The sequence below is a fragment of the Varanus komodoensis genome, unplaced genomic scaffold (genome assembly GCF_004798865.1).
Source record: "Varanus komodoensis strain SLA01 unplaced genomic scaffold, ASM479886v1 scaffold1, whole genome shotgun sequence".
Classification (NCBI taxonomy): Eukaryota; Metazoa; Chordata; class Lepidosauria; order Squamata; family Varanidae; genus Varanus; species Varanus komodoensis.
The window spans coordinates 47,287,019-47,300,658 of record NW_025335268.1 but is presented as its reverse complement, the minus strand read 5'-3'; the positions used below and the strand labels follow the sequence as shown (position 1 = coordinate 47,300,658).

The 13,640-nt window shown below is 39.5% G+C and overlaps 1 long non-coding RNA gene across 1 annotated transcript; it reads left to right on the top strand.

Annotated features, from left to right (window-relative positions):
• Positions 1–1,406: 1,406 nt before the first annotated feature.
• On the top strand, positions 1,407–12,527 carry LOC123020560. The gene is made up of 3 exons (XR_006414124.1): positions 1,407–1,505; positions 5,483–5,556; positions 11,239–12,527. It is a non-coding gene; the product is annotated as an uncharacterized LOC123020560 (long non-coding RNA).
• The last annotated feature ends 1,113 nt before the right edge of the window (positions 12,528–13,640 follow it).

Sequence of the window (13,640 nt, the reverse complement as noted above, 5' to 3'; positions counted from 1 at the left end):
TTATGAAACTATCCTGTTGTATAATATGCTTTTGTTTATCATTTTTTTAAAAATCTATGCAGCATACAGTTCCTTCAACCTTTTTCATGGAAGAATGTTTATAACTGTGGGCAAGGGCAAATGGCACTGAAAGGCCTGCATTCATAGGAAGAGTATTTAGCAATGCATGGTTGCCAAGGTAAGCAGCAAAGGCATCCCCTCAGCTTCTCTCTTGGTTCTAAAGGAAACAGTCTCTCAGGCAAAAGGCTAACTTCCTTGGAGACCAAAAATGTCTCACTTTCTGAGATGGCAGAAAATACCCAGTGCTTCAGAGATAAGTTCTTTCCCCCTCCGCAAGAAGGAAAAAGGCTCTATTTTTAGTTTGTTCTGGAATTTAATTCTGCTACTGCTCAAGTGTATAGTTGAGTTCTTAGGGGCACAGAAACTAATAAGCCATGGCATCCATCCAATGCAACACTGGCATTTCTTACACTTGCAAGTGTTGTGGAAGTGAGTGAACAGTCGTTTCCCTTACTACAGAGTTTCCAGAATCGGCTGGACCACGCTGTTTATAGCCAAAGGCATGTCCTAAATATTGCAGTCAGTGGAGGAAAATAACATCATGCATTACTCGGTAGCCTGCTTGTACATAACTGCTATCACATCCACTTTCACAACTATCATTTCGCCCTACTTTCGCAATGTGAGTGGAGTGGCTGTCAGCAAGAGACATATTTGGACAAAACAAGTTGGTTTGTCTCTGTTCCATATTTTCCCCCAGCATGAATCAAAGTGTATAATCTTCACCGAGAGCGTTTATAACCCTTGAATTCTCAAGACAGCTGTGTGTGTCATTTTCAAGAATTCAGTTAGTCTGGCAAAAGCAACTATGTATGCCATATGTGATCTTGCTATATGATGTCACTGTGATGCTCATCCAATCATATCTTTAATCATGTCTGCCTTGCTGGCCATTACCCAAGATCTCAATGTCCCCTTACCTTACACATCTTGTGAATTTTCACTTATTCTGCAAAGCTGTTTGTAGATCATCAGATAAAAACTCCTCCAGGATATTTTGCTTATGATTCTTTCTATCCCTCTGTCAAAATTTGCCCCTTAAAAAATCCTCAGGTAACAATGACTAGAAAATTTGCACAATTGTAAGCTCCTGTCCAAACACAATTAATTAATTAATTAATTAATGGCATTTTCACACTACCACACTAACACCTGAACAGTGGGTCAAGCAGGTGTCACTGGTCAATTTTTCCTACTACAGGGAAGTGAATTGTATTTGTGTTTAAAATACAGTTATAATTGCATCTATAAACATATAAATTAGCAAATGCAAATATTATGCAAACTGGTGTTTCTTTTGTACTCTTTGGTGATATAATTCCTCTCTTTCAGCAATGCATATGTGGCCATCCTGCTCCCACAGTACCACATCCCATGTTGTTCTAGGACCCGCCACCCTTTGGAGTGGCTTCTGGGAGAAGTTCAAAGGCAGGAAAGAAATGTCAGTAAGTTTAGTACTTCTTGTACTTCTTTAGAACCATCTCAGTTTGATTAAGGAGAAAAGAGGAAGAATAAAAGGAAAGGAGAAAAAAGGACTTCTGTGCTGTGTCTGTCATTAGTTTTGAGCATCCTTGCTTAAAATCTTCCCAGATTTTAGAGTGTGGGGTGGGGTGATCTGTTATTATGCAAGCATCTTATGTTTATTAGAAGTATACTTCAGTATAAAATTTGTACTTAAAACATGAGTCATTTAACCATATTAGGATTAATACAGAGACTGTAGGAATACATAAGGCTCATTTATGTAAAATGAGAAATCACTGCACATGTCTAGAGTTTCTCCCAGCATTAACATTTAGTAGATTTGATGAAAAACAACTGAATTCCAAAAATCATGCCACATTATTTTGAACAACCCGAATTTGGCCTTCGATCAGTTCTGGTGGCAGCTCTAGTTCAAGAATAAATGGACTTCATTTAGGAAGAAAATTTTTCATGAGATATGCAATTTTGAGTTCAGACTTCTGTAACAACCTGAATATATATATATATATATTCTACACACACACACACACACACACACACACACACACTTAGCTTCAGTTACTTAATGTTTACTGATGGCATGAAGACGACACGTAAGAAAGTTTGATATTTCCATCCAAGGATGACTTCATTAGACTGCCTGCTAGAAAAATAAACAGCTTGATACTTGTAAAATGACTTAATTGATATGGTCACTTGAAGATGCTACATTTTATTATGGTTTTATATGCTCCCTTGCTGTGCCACACACAGAGTTCAGTCAGTTCCTGAATAACCCCATAGACCTTAAGCTGATTGTTAGTAAAAATTGAACTGTGCCATGTCAGTTCAAGGAACTGTTTGTGAGCCGCTCCGAGGCTTCCACGAATGGGGCGGCATAGAAGTTTCCTAAATAAATAAATAAATAAATAAATAAACTTCAAGGTTACTGGGTTTGTACTAGTATTTCTGACATATAAATAACTTGTTTGTCTGACTTTTTGTATACTTACTTCAGAAACTCAACTTTTCATATAGGCCATAAATAAACCAGTAAAAACATTAATCCTCTAAAAGTAAAATGTTTCAGATGTGGCAGTGCCCCATAGAAAGATAACCCTGAGCAATTTTGTGTGGGGAAATAGGGATAGGAGCTTGCATGAAGGAGAAGAGAAGAATATTTTGGTGCAAGTATTCTTGTATGAGGATTGCATTGGATACCCACCCCCTCCATACACGCATCCTTTTAAGACGTGTGTGAGATTTTCAATGCCAATTCAGTGGAAAAATAAGCTAAAATGCATTCATCAAAACCAAGCTTGGATTTGTTATTTCCAAAGACCCAAGAGTGATTGTGTGAATTGACTTTGCATCACATCCAGTATGACTTAATCCTGAATCCCTACCATATTGAGCTCATCTGGAGTTGACTATGTAAAAATATCTGATATGCTTTTCAATTTAAACATTTTATTCCTTAAGTTTTGCTCTTCTGTTGCTAAATTTGAAACAGCGAAATGAGCATTGTCACTAAACCAATGGGTGATTTTAGATGGGCTTAGGCACGTGCACTTACTCGAGTTGAGTCACTTTCTCAGATGGAGCTGCTATTATACAGAAGAGTTCAAGATTTAGTCTGTATTGACCTGGAAGTTCAAGAATCTGGAAGAGAAAGAAGCAATTTCAAAATCAATTAGGGTATCAGTTGATGAAACCTTGGTCTTGAACATTTGAAGTAATGAATATGCCAGCAAATATAATTTTGTGTGAATATAATTCTGTGCAATGGAAAGCTATTGACTGCATTTGCATGTGATACTAAACTAGAACTCTGCTTCCAGCATTTGGGGTGGTATTTATGCTTCAGGGTTGGATCATGAACCATTCACACAACACAGAACCAAGAGATCAATGCTGTCAAAGCTAACAGGGCATGCATGGATCTCTGGATCAGCATATCCACTTTTATGAAATCAGTTGCTGACATCAGGAATCTTGGGATTAGACCACTAATCGATTGACTTCCCTGCTTTTGGGTAATTAATCCATCAATGGATCTATTACAGCCTTTAAATTTGTGGGTGAATGTGTTTTTGTTACACAATGAAGAATTTGTAATACAGTTCATATATTACGTACTTAGGTAACATCTCGTAACAATTTTGGTAACATCTAGCCAGATTTTGGTAACATCTAGCCAGATTTCTCTAGGAAGCTACATGGAGGCTATGAAGGGGATGCTCACAGCTATGTAACTTGAGCATGCAGAATACTGGCATATTGCCTCTACTCCAGCTTGAGGGCAGTATGTAGAATCACAGGTGTTTGAGGGAAGGCTTGAATGGCCTAGTTAAACTGTCAGAGTTCTTGAAGAAACTACCCCCTCCCTTGCTCCCAATGTTAGTGCTCACTTTCATTAACAAAAACTCAGTGTGTATTCAAACCCTGGTGGTGGGATAAGAAGATCATTCTACCACAGCTTGGATTTTACTGCAGTATTCAACAGCCAGACCCCAAATAGCATCTGCTGTACCATAATTCCTGCATTAAATTATTGGTGCAATATGTTTATTGCCAGTGGTTAACTTTGAGCCTTTGAAAAAGTTCACGATGTGACCTGTTTTTTATATTACAGTTTGTAAGGGAAAGTCATAATTCAAGTTTGTTTTGCAAGGATTTTGACAGACAGAGGAGATCTTTTCCTCCCTCTTTCAATGTTTGAAGGTGGGATGAATCCTTTGCAGAATTCTTTTTGCTCTGAAATAGCAAGACCTCAGTACACTTCCCTCATGTGCTAACTGGCATAAGTGGTAGGTTCAAGATATATTCCCTATATCTGTGCTCCTAACCAGTTATTGGTTGGGTGCAAAACCACAGTCAATACATGAATGACAACACCTGAGCATCCCTTGCAACCCATTTGCTTGACAGAATTTTAATTAGATACAGAATTCCACAGGCTATAGTCTTGTATATTTTGGTAAAACACATCCCACACTTTCCCAAGGGCTGGATAGAACACACATGTGTTATGTGCATCACTTGATGCCTAATTTCATTAGCTGGTGACTTGCACGTGTGGATGAGTGAGTGAAGATCAAAGAGCACAGCTAGAGCTTTGGCACCACAGATCAGCTGCCCTGCAATATCCTTACATGAGTGAATATACAATATTCTACTTCAGCAGAAGAACCATACATTCCATGAATTGCTCCATATCCTTCGGCTTATGTTTCTATGCCTTCATAAACATTCTTTGCAATGGCCAAATGAGAGAAGCTTCACAGCAGTATTGAAAGCAATACATTTGGTGATGCTTTAGCTGTAGCTTTGATTGTTTGCTAAAGTTTCTACAGGAGGCCTTGTCTTCTCTCTGAAGTGACTTCATTTGTACTCATTAATTTTAGCAAACAGTCTGATTTTCTACAAGACTCATCTGGACTTTGGAGAATGCCATGGACATTATCACAAAATTGCTGATTTGGGGGGCTCCCATTCATAAAAAGTCTGGCATGGTGGCCCTCTAATGCTCATTTCTCAGAAGACAAACTAGTGAGACTAAAAGAAATTAAATGGTGCAAGAGTTCCAAACACAAATTGTTTGCTCCCAAGCAAAGATGGTGCTAGCAGCACTTCACTTTGCAGCATGCCAACCTCCCAGTTTATTTGCAGCATGCCAACCACCCAGTTATATAAAATAAATAAAAATAACCTGAAAAAATAAAATAAAAATCAGGGGGCCAGGGAGCCTGGCAGGTGCTGAAAAAGGTATCTAAGCACTAGTTATGCACATGGTCCCCATGCTGGAGACCCCAGGACAAGGGTATTTTAGGCTACACTGTCCCTTAAGCAGCATTCCTCTTCCTGCCTTCTGTATTATCCTTCTAAAGCAAAGTTTGGACTGTCTTGAATGTGAGAAAGTCTGCTCATAACCCACAGTAGCTTCATCTCCACCCAGATTCCTGCTTTACCTGAGAAGCCATGAAGGGATAACACGCACCTCTGCCTTTCTTTGTTTGGATTTGCAGCCAGGTAAGAGCAGGAGCTATCAATTGGGGTGAATGCACAGCTGAGTAAATAAAATGAAGGCAAGTAGAAAAGAAGGAAAATGTGTTTCTTAATACAAATTTTGAAAAACAGACTTGGCAGAAACGGGGGGAAAAAATCAAAACAAAACAGGAAAAGAGGGTCTGCTTATAAATTATGCTTTTTCACCTCAACCTTTTTCGATAGCCCAGGAGTAATATGAATGGGTGTTTCTTGGACCAGCAAGGCATGCATTCCAGCTCTAAATGGCTTCCTGTTCCAAATGTTCAAAGCCAAGAAGACTGAGGGTTTTTTTCTTTCCCTCCTTCTGGGGTCGGTTACTAGTGTGCGAAGCATGTGCTTTTATTTCGGGCCAATTCAAATGTTTTCACATCTCCTCCCCAGCCCCCCACCCCCCATGCGGCAAAAGGATGTGACCAAACTGTTTTTTTCTTCAGCAAGGAAGTTCAGCGATTAGCCTGCAGTGAGTCTGTACAGATCCATGCTTTCCATTAAAGATAGCTGGAGAGGAAGAAACAATCAATGTTATTCTCTGTGGGTCTGTGTAGGGTGTTGTTTGTAGCTTGCTACTGAGCATTTATTCTTTGCCTTTCTTTGTTTATTCTTGTATTGTTTTTATCTTGTATGGTATTGAGAGGGCCTTACTTTAAAAGGTGTGTAAAGCTATTCCAAATTGCTGGGTAGGGAGAAGAAAAACATTTGTACTTGTGAAGCTCTGCTACACAGACTGAAGAGCTGCACACAAAATTCTAAGAATTTAACTTGAAGGAAAGTGAGGGGAAGCCTGGATATTTGAGGGTGTGAAGCCTACTAAACCATTTCCCTTCCAATATATTTGAACCTGTAATTCACAAATTACAAATTGCCGCTACGATTGATGGTTTTTTGGTCACATCAGCCTCAAATATTATTTTGTACAGCATGTTCTCCATAGATTTTCTTCACAAAGTAATGAACACCTTAATTACATTTCTAAGAGTGAAAATAACACACCTAGAGGAACGAAATGTAATGAGAAGTGCCACAAATGTCCAAGAAAAGATGTCTGCTGAAACCACTGGAATGACTTACATCCAGGTTTATTTTGCCCTTTTAACCAATCAGAAGATTCTGGAATTACCATTTCTGGTTGCTTTTTTTAAAAAAGATGAACTAGATTCATTACTCATGAAGTTAAACAACTAATTCTCAGTGCCAAACCAGTCTCAGTGCTTAACACTGGAGTGGGGTTGCCATTTTATCCCAAATAATTTATCTATTTAATTTTAAATGGTTTAAATTAACCCACACAGGGTGGAGTACAGAATAAAAGCCATATAAAAATATACAAATAGGCAGTAAAATACAATAAAATACTACAAAACTATAAAAACAAATCATACCAATAAATCCTGCAGCCCAGGAAAGCCAATAAAAATATGAATGTCTTCATAGATTTATTTTTTATATATCATTTTCCCAGCTCATTGCTCTCAGAATGGTTCACAAATGGTTAAAACATTAAAACAAGTGTCCATAAAATCTACACAAAAATACAAGCGAATACCAAAAACTGAATATGCCCTAAAGAGATGCTCAGAAGATCTCCAAAGAAGAGGGCCTGATAAACTTTTGATGGAAGCCAATTCCAGAGGTGTGAGGCCACCACTGAAAATGCCCTCTTGTCCTCCCTTGGCAGTAGGCAAATGTGAAGCATATCTGTGGATGGCCCCTTGGGAGAGGGTTAGTTGAGCGACAACAAGAGAGAGGGAGCATTTCTGCAAGGGCTCCGTACATCTGGAATATGTTGTCATTAAGGAGCCGCCAGACCCTGCCAATGAAGGCCTTTAAGAAGGCCCCGAAAACAGGCTATTTTTCTTGGACCTTCCCTTGATATGTTTGTGGTTGTTGCTAAGAATGGTAAGTATTGTTATTAGTCATATAGAGTACAAATTAAGGTAAGCAGAGCCCTGTGTATCCCAAGACTACTGACAAATGCAGAGAGAACAAGAAAGGAAAGACCAAAGAAGTTAGGCCTAGAGATCCCAGTGATGATGAAAAGAGCCAGGGACTAAGGGTGAGACCACAGTTGATTTGCACAAATTATGTTTTAATTTGGGGCCAGGAATATGGGTGTGCATTTGTTATGCTTTCATTATAAATCTACAGTAGTTATACTTCTTCCAGGATGGCTGGAAAATATATTTGATTTGCGAGCAGGTCTCAGCCAATTTCTCTGCCACATTAACAATATCTATGGTTTATTAAATGGCGTTTTCCACCTCTGTAAATACCCCAACTCTTCTAGCTCAAGACTTTCTTTACTACATTGGGGCAGGCTGCGTGAGAGGGAAAAATTTCTGACTGGAACATATGATTCACCCAAATGACATCTAGAATTCTAGTAAGTGGATGAGCTTAAGGACAATTTACAGTAGATGAAAAACTCCCTGCCCTCATTTTGCCAGGTAGGAGAAACCCTTAATCCTGTTACATGAGCCTACTATTCTTCAGACTATTTCAGTGAACCACTGCCATTACCAATATATGCAGCTATGCACTGCATTAGCTTCCCAGACACTGAACACGAGGTTGGCGAAATGGATAAAATATAAACCTTGTGAGTCAGCTGCCAAAACAGGTTTTGTTTTTTGTTTTGTAATCTCCAAATCATACAGAAGATGTTCCAGACATATTGCCTTTGGCTCCACTGCAGAACCCTTAGAGAGCTTGCGTGATAACTATCTTACGGCTGACAAATGGTACAGCAGAACTTACATGGAAAATATAAGAGTACTCTTTGGGAGAAACCAGGCATTTGTTAACATCCTGGAGAGCTTCTTCAAGGTCATTTATGTCAAGCACAAGATCCTGGAAAGAGAAAATACAGAAAATTTTCTTGGCTGAAAAACTCAAACTTTCACCTTTCTGCTTTGGACAGCATGTTTTAGAAACTGCTTCTGGGCTATTAATAACAGGCCATTTAACTGTTTAAATCAACTTACTTCCCCATTTTATAGTGCAATGTGCCCTATATTAGCTAGACATTGTAGCCTATCTGGATGTTCATGTGAGCACCAATTGCATGAAGTGGAGGTAAGGGACATGCCTGTTGGCTTTGATCCTTCTTCCATCTGCTCCATCTTTGACAGGGCATAGGACACCCTCATCCCACCACACAGAACAATCACAACAGGGACAATGAGACTAGGAAACTTCTGTATGCTTCAAGTGTACAGTGCGAGGTATACAACACACCCGTATGTCTTGATCTCTAATTACTTTTGAATCCATAGTTTCCAGCTTTGCTGCTTTGAGTATTCTTGTGCTGACTTTCAAGAAGCAAATCTGTTTACCCAGTGTTTAATTCTGCTAGATCCCAAACAGAGTCTGGGCCAATGAGCTCAGCTACTGGCAGCCTCTCTGGGTCAATGTAGTAGCACTCTGGGAATGTAAATGAATTAGCAGCTATGCTTGATTCATTGAATGTCTCCTAAGTCAGTGAAATAAATCCCACATCTAGAGTGGGAACACAGTGATCTCGGTTCTCTGCTTCCAAGGGACTGATAAATATTAGTTGCTTAGCTATGTTGCTCATAACTTTACAACAACTTGAAAAAGATTGGAAACTTATTATCTGATCTGGTACACATTGTTTAATTGGAGTTCCACAAGTCCCTCACGAAAGGATCCTAAGGAAACATATCAGTTACAGGATAAAAGGAAAGTTCTTCTTATAGATCTGTAAATAGTTGAAAAGGAGACAGCAGACAGTAGGAATATGTAGTAAATTTTACCAGTGGAGGGGTGTAAACACTGGGATTGCACAGGGATCTCTATTTGGCCCAATGCTTTTCAGATTGCTCAGAAACGATCTGGAATGAATAATAGGAATCAACAATAAGGTGGCTAAGTTTTGTTATGAGATCAGATCAACTGGGCTGACTTTAAAAAGGGATCGCTGAAAGTTTCAGAAGGATCTCTCCAAACTGGGTGAATGGGCATTAAAATGGCAAATGTATGGTGATTTGCATTAGGGCAAAAACAAAAAAACAAAAACCCCAGTTTCACAAATGTGCTGGTGGGGTCTGAACTAGAAGTGACTGATCATGAAATAAATGTTGGGACTGCTGTGGGCAGCTCAATGAAAATGTCAAGCCAGTGTGCAGCTGTTGTGAAAATTCCATGTTAGGCATAATTAGGAAAGAATAAAAAATGAAAAGTATATCTTACTATAGTTACACACATTTCTGGTGCGACCACACTTGGAATCACACATAAAACAGGATGTTGTAGACTTGGAAAAAGTGCAGGAAATGCAATTAAAAATGGTTTACAATTAACAGTTGTAAACTGCCAGAAAGATTCAGCTATTGAGCAGAAGATAGATAGATAGATAGATAGATAGATAGATAGATAGATAGATAGATAAGATAATTGAGGTCTGGAGCAACTCTTCTTCAAGGAAAGGTTATAACATCTGGGACTATTTAGTTCAGGAAAAAAGAGAAGTCATGATAGTAGCATATGGAATTATGCATGATGTGGAGAGAGAGGAGAGGGAGATGTTATTCTTTTCCTACAATACTGTAAACAGGGTTATCACACAAAGCTGATTCATTTGGACTAAGTAAAAGGAAGTACTTTACACAGCACATAGCAAAACAATGGAATTCACTTTCATGGGATGTAGTGATGGCCACCAATTTGGACAGCTTTTAAAAGGGGATTGGAAACATTTATGTAGAAGAAGTGACAAGAGTGGAGAAAATGGAAACGGAGTCATTTTTCTCTTTTTCTCACAGCACGAGAACACAGTGGGATCACCTGATGCATACAGGTGAGATACAGGACAGATAAAAGCAAGCACTTTTCCATACAGTGAAATTTTGAACTTCATTACCACAATAAATAGTGAGGGTCATGGATTTAAAAGGCTCTAAAAGAGGATTGGATACTTTTACAAAGTATAAAGTTATCTATAGCTGTAGTCCTGATGGCTATGTGCTACTTCCAGTATGGAAAAAAGTATGCCTATGGAAAGGCATGTACAGTTGCTGTGGAGCATGAGTAGGAGGAAACTATTGCACGCAGATCCTACTTGTGCTTTCACTGGCAGCTAGCTGGCCGCCGTATGGCCAGGATAGTGATCTAGCTGGCCCTTTGGTCTGATCCAATATGGACCTTCTTACATTCTGTTCTATTAGAACAGCCTTTCCCAATCTAGGGTCTTCACATGCTGCTGGATGACAACTCAGATCATCCCTGGCCATTAATCCTTCTAGCTTGGAAATATAGAAATTTTTTTAACATGGTTGGGAAGGGCTGTGTTAGAAGTATAATTGACTAGAATAATCTCATTGTAGAGGATGCAAGAACAGTTAAAACAACAACAATAATAACAACAACTCCAACCTTGCCATTTTTATTCGCATATGTCGGCTGGGCTCTCCATCCTCTTCTTGGTTTTGATTTCCTTTTGGTTTTTTATATTTATTTTAGCAATAGATGCAAATGCACAGAGGTAAGTATTTTTACAATATAGTTAATATGTACCTTATCTGGGTGCAATCTCCGATACAGAGCACTTTGCAACCTTCTTTCTTCTGGAGGAATCTTAGAATTCTGAGTGATTGCCTCTAAATAAGCTTCTTTGTTTTTCTCTTCTAAAATCCTCTTTGTATCTAGAGAATGGGAGATGAAGAAGCCAACAAACAAACAAAATAATCCATGCTGGGAAAGTTATTTTTAAAAACGAACACAAGGATCCCAAGATTGAGAAGAGAACCTGAATGTTCTTGACTGAGTCATGGCCTCCAGGACCACTGATCAAGGCCACAGATCATTCAGCCTTGCATGACCATGGAAAGAGATGTGGGAACAGAGCTGGTTCAAGATGAAGCTGGTACCTTAAAAGCCAGTTCTTCACACAGTGACTCTCACAGTTTCCTCTGGTAGTTTCAGGGAGGTTAATGGGCAGGTGAAGCTCACAATGGGTGTATGAAAGTGTGAGAGAGAGGGACATGAGGAAACAAGGAAGGCAGTTAATTTGGTCGTTGGGTCAAAAAAGATGCCCTACTGTGATCTTGGTGGCCACCGTGAGCTTTAGAAACTATGTCTGCATGTGAAAGCTGAACACTGAAGAAAAGTGAAAGGAAGAAAATGGATGCATTCAAAACACAGTGGTAGAGGAGAGCTTTGTGAACCTGGACCTATAGAAAGACAAATGTAAGAGTCCTAGATAAGATCTGTCTACTTTGGGTACATCACGAGAAGGCAAGACTCACTGGTGAAGACAGTCATGCTAGGGAAAGCTGAAGAAAGAAGAAGAAAAGTCAAAATAAGAAATTGATTGATTCCATAAAGGAAGCCCAAGCCTTGAATTTTGAACAGCTAAGCAAGGATGCCATGGATAGGACATTCTGGAGGGCTTTCAGTCATAAGGTTGCCATAAGTTGGAGACAACTGGACAGCAAACAACAGCAATAGTGGCTACTAACAATGCCTGAGAAATTAGGACTTTGTGAATTATGATCTTAACTTGGGTTCAGTTGGTGTCCCCTGGACTAATGGGCAGAGGTGAAATTAAGAGGAGTTTTGAGCTGCGTAATCTACCACTTCAAAGCCCTGTTGGCTGTCCTATGACCACAGAGCATCCTGAGAATTTACCAGTGGCCTTTGGGGTTGATGGATCATCCTATAAGAAGAACTTCTCTCTGCCTCATCCTAATCTGCCTCAGAAAAAAAGGACAGATTTATGACTACATGTATGAACTTCCTCAATGTGTATGTGAAAATGGTGAAAAATGGCTTTGAGTATACCATATATCACCTGTAGGCTGTTTGGATAAATTCCCAGCCTCCTTCACCCTGCAGTTTTTTCTTATTAAAAGACTTTAAAACTATTCCAGCACAGAAACACCATGAGACAATAATTACTCTGCTCAGGCAGGAAATGTGACAACTGTTAGTGTGAGGATGTGGTGGAGAAAGCATGTCACATAATATGCTATCAGAGCCCTCCAGTTGTTTAATATGGCCATTTTCAAGCTGAACTTGGACATCACATTCTTATGGATTCTCATAATTACTGGCAAGCTTGTCTTCATCTGACAAAAATAAATATCCCCAGGCAGCTTCAGGAATTCCTTTTCATTCTCTTATCTGACAGTGCCATGGCATGAAGGAAAAAACAGCAATAAAGGCAGCAGATCTGTCTCCATATTTAGTTTACCTCTGTTCCATGTTAACAATTTAAAGGGCTATTTTCTCTGCAGCTTGTATATTTTTATTTAAATGAGGTTGTAGAAGGGATAGATCCTGAATGGAACAGGACCATGACAAGGGCCCTGAAAACAGCTAAACCCCATGTACTGTAAATCAACCAGTAAATCAAGCTCTTTAATCCTCATGCCATGGCAGCCACATTAGAAGGATAATGATCCCTCTCTTGGCTGGATCCACCACACTTCACACATTGGAGAAGAAAGTCTGGAGAGGAGAGATATGCAGCACAATACTCAGAAAGCTTGTGTACGCAACTGCGGGCCCTCCAGAAGTTTGGCCTGCAGCTCCTACCAGTCCTAGCAAGCATTGCCAGTGGAACTATGGAAGTTGTAGGTCAACAACATCTAGAGTAGGGTTGTCCTACATTAAAGAGAACTGCCCTCTATTTGAATAGCAGTGTAAAGAAATTTTGGAGATGTTCTCTGTTTGAAGGACTGCACTTCAACTTCAGGATTAAAAACCATGAAAATGGCAATGCCCTGCAGCTGACCAACAGCGGTTCACACCTGGACAGAGGCTCAGTAGGCACATGGATGACCTGCTCCCAGTCTTCCTTATTATGGTGAGATGCACTGCATTTCTCAGAAAATGAGACCCAAGTGTGAAGAAGAGGAAGAACAGAAGAGCCAAGCCCTAGGCTCCAAGTAAGCGAGTGGCTGTTTTTGAATTCCAGAATGCTGCCAAGCAGTAAGCAGGGAATATTTCTAAGAGTGAAGTGATGAGCAAGGGGGTGGGGGGGATGTCAAACTTTCCTCCATCTACTAGTTTTCCTTCTCATATTTTCCTCATTGTGTTTATTTTCA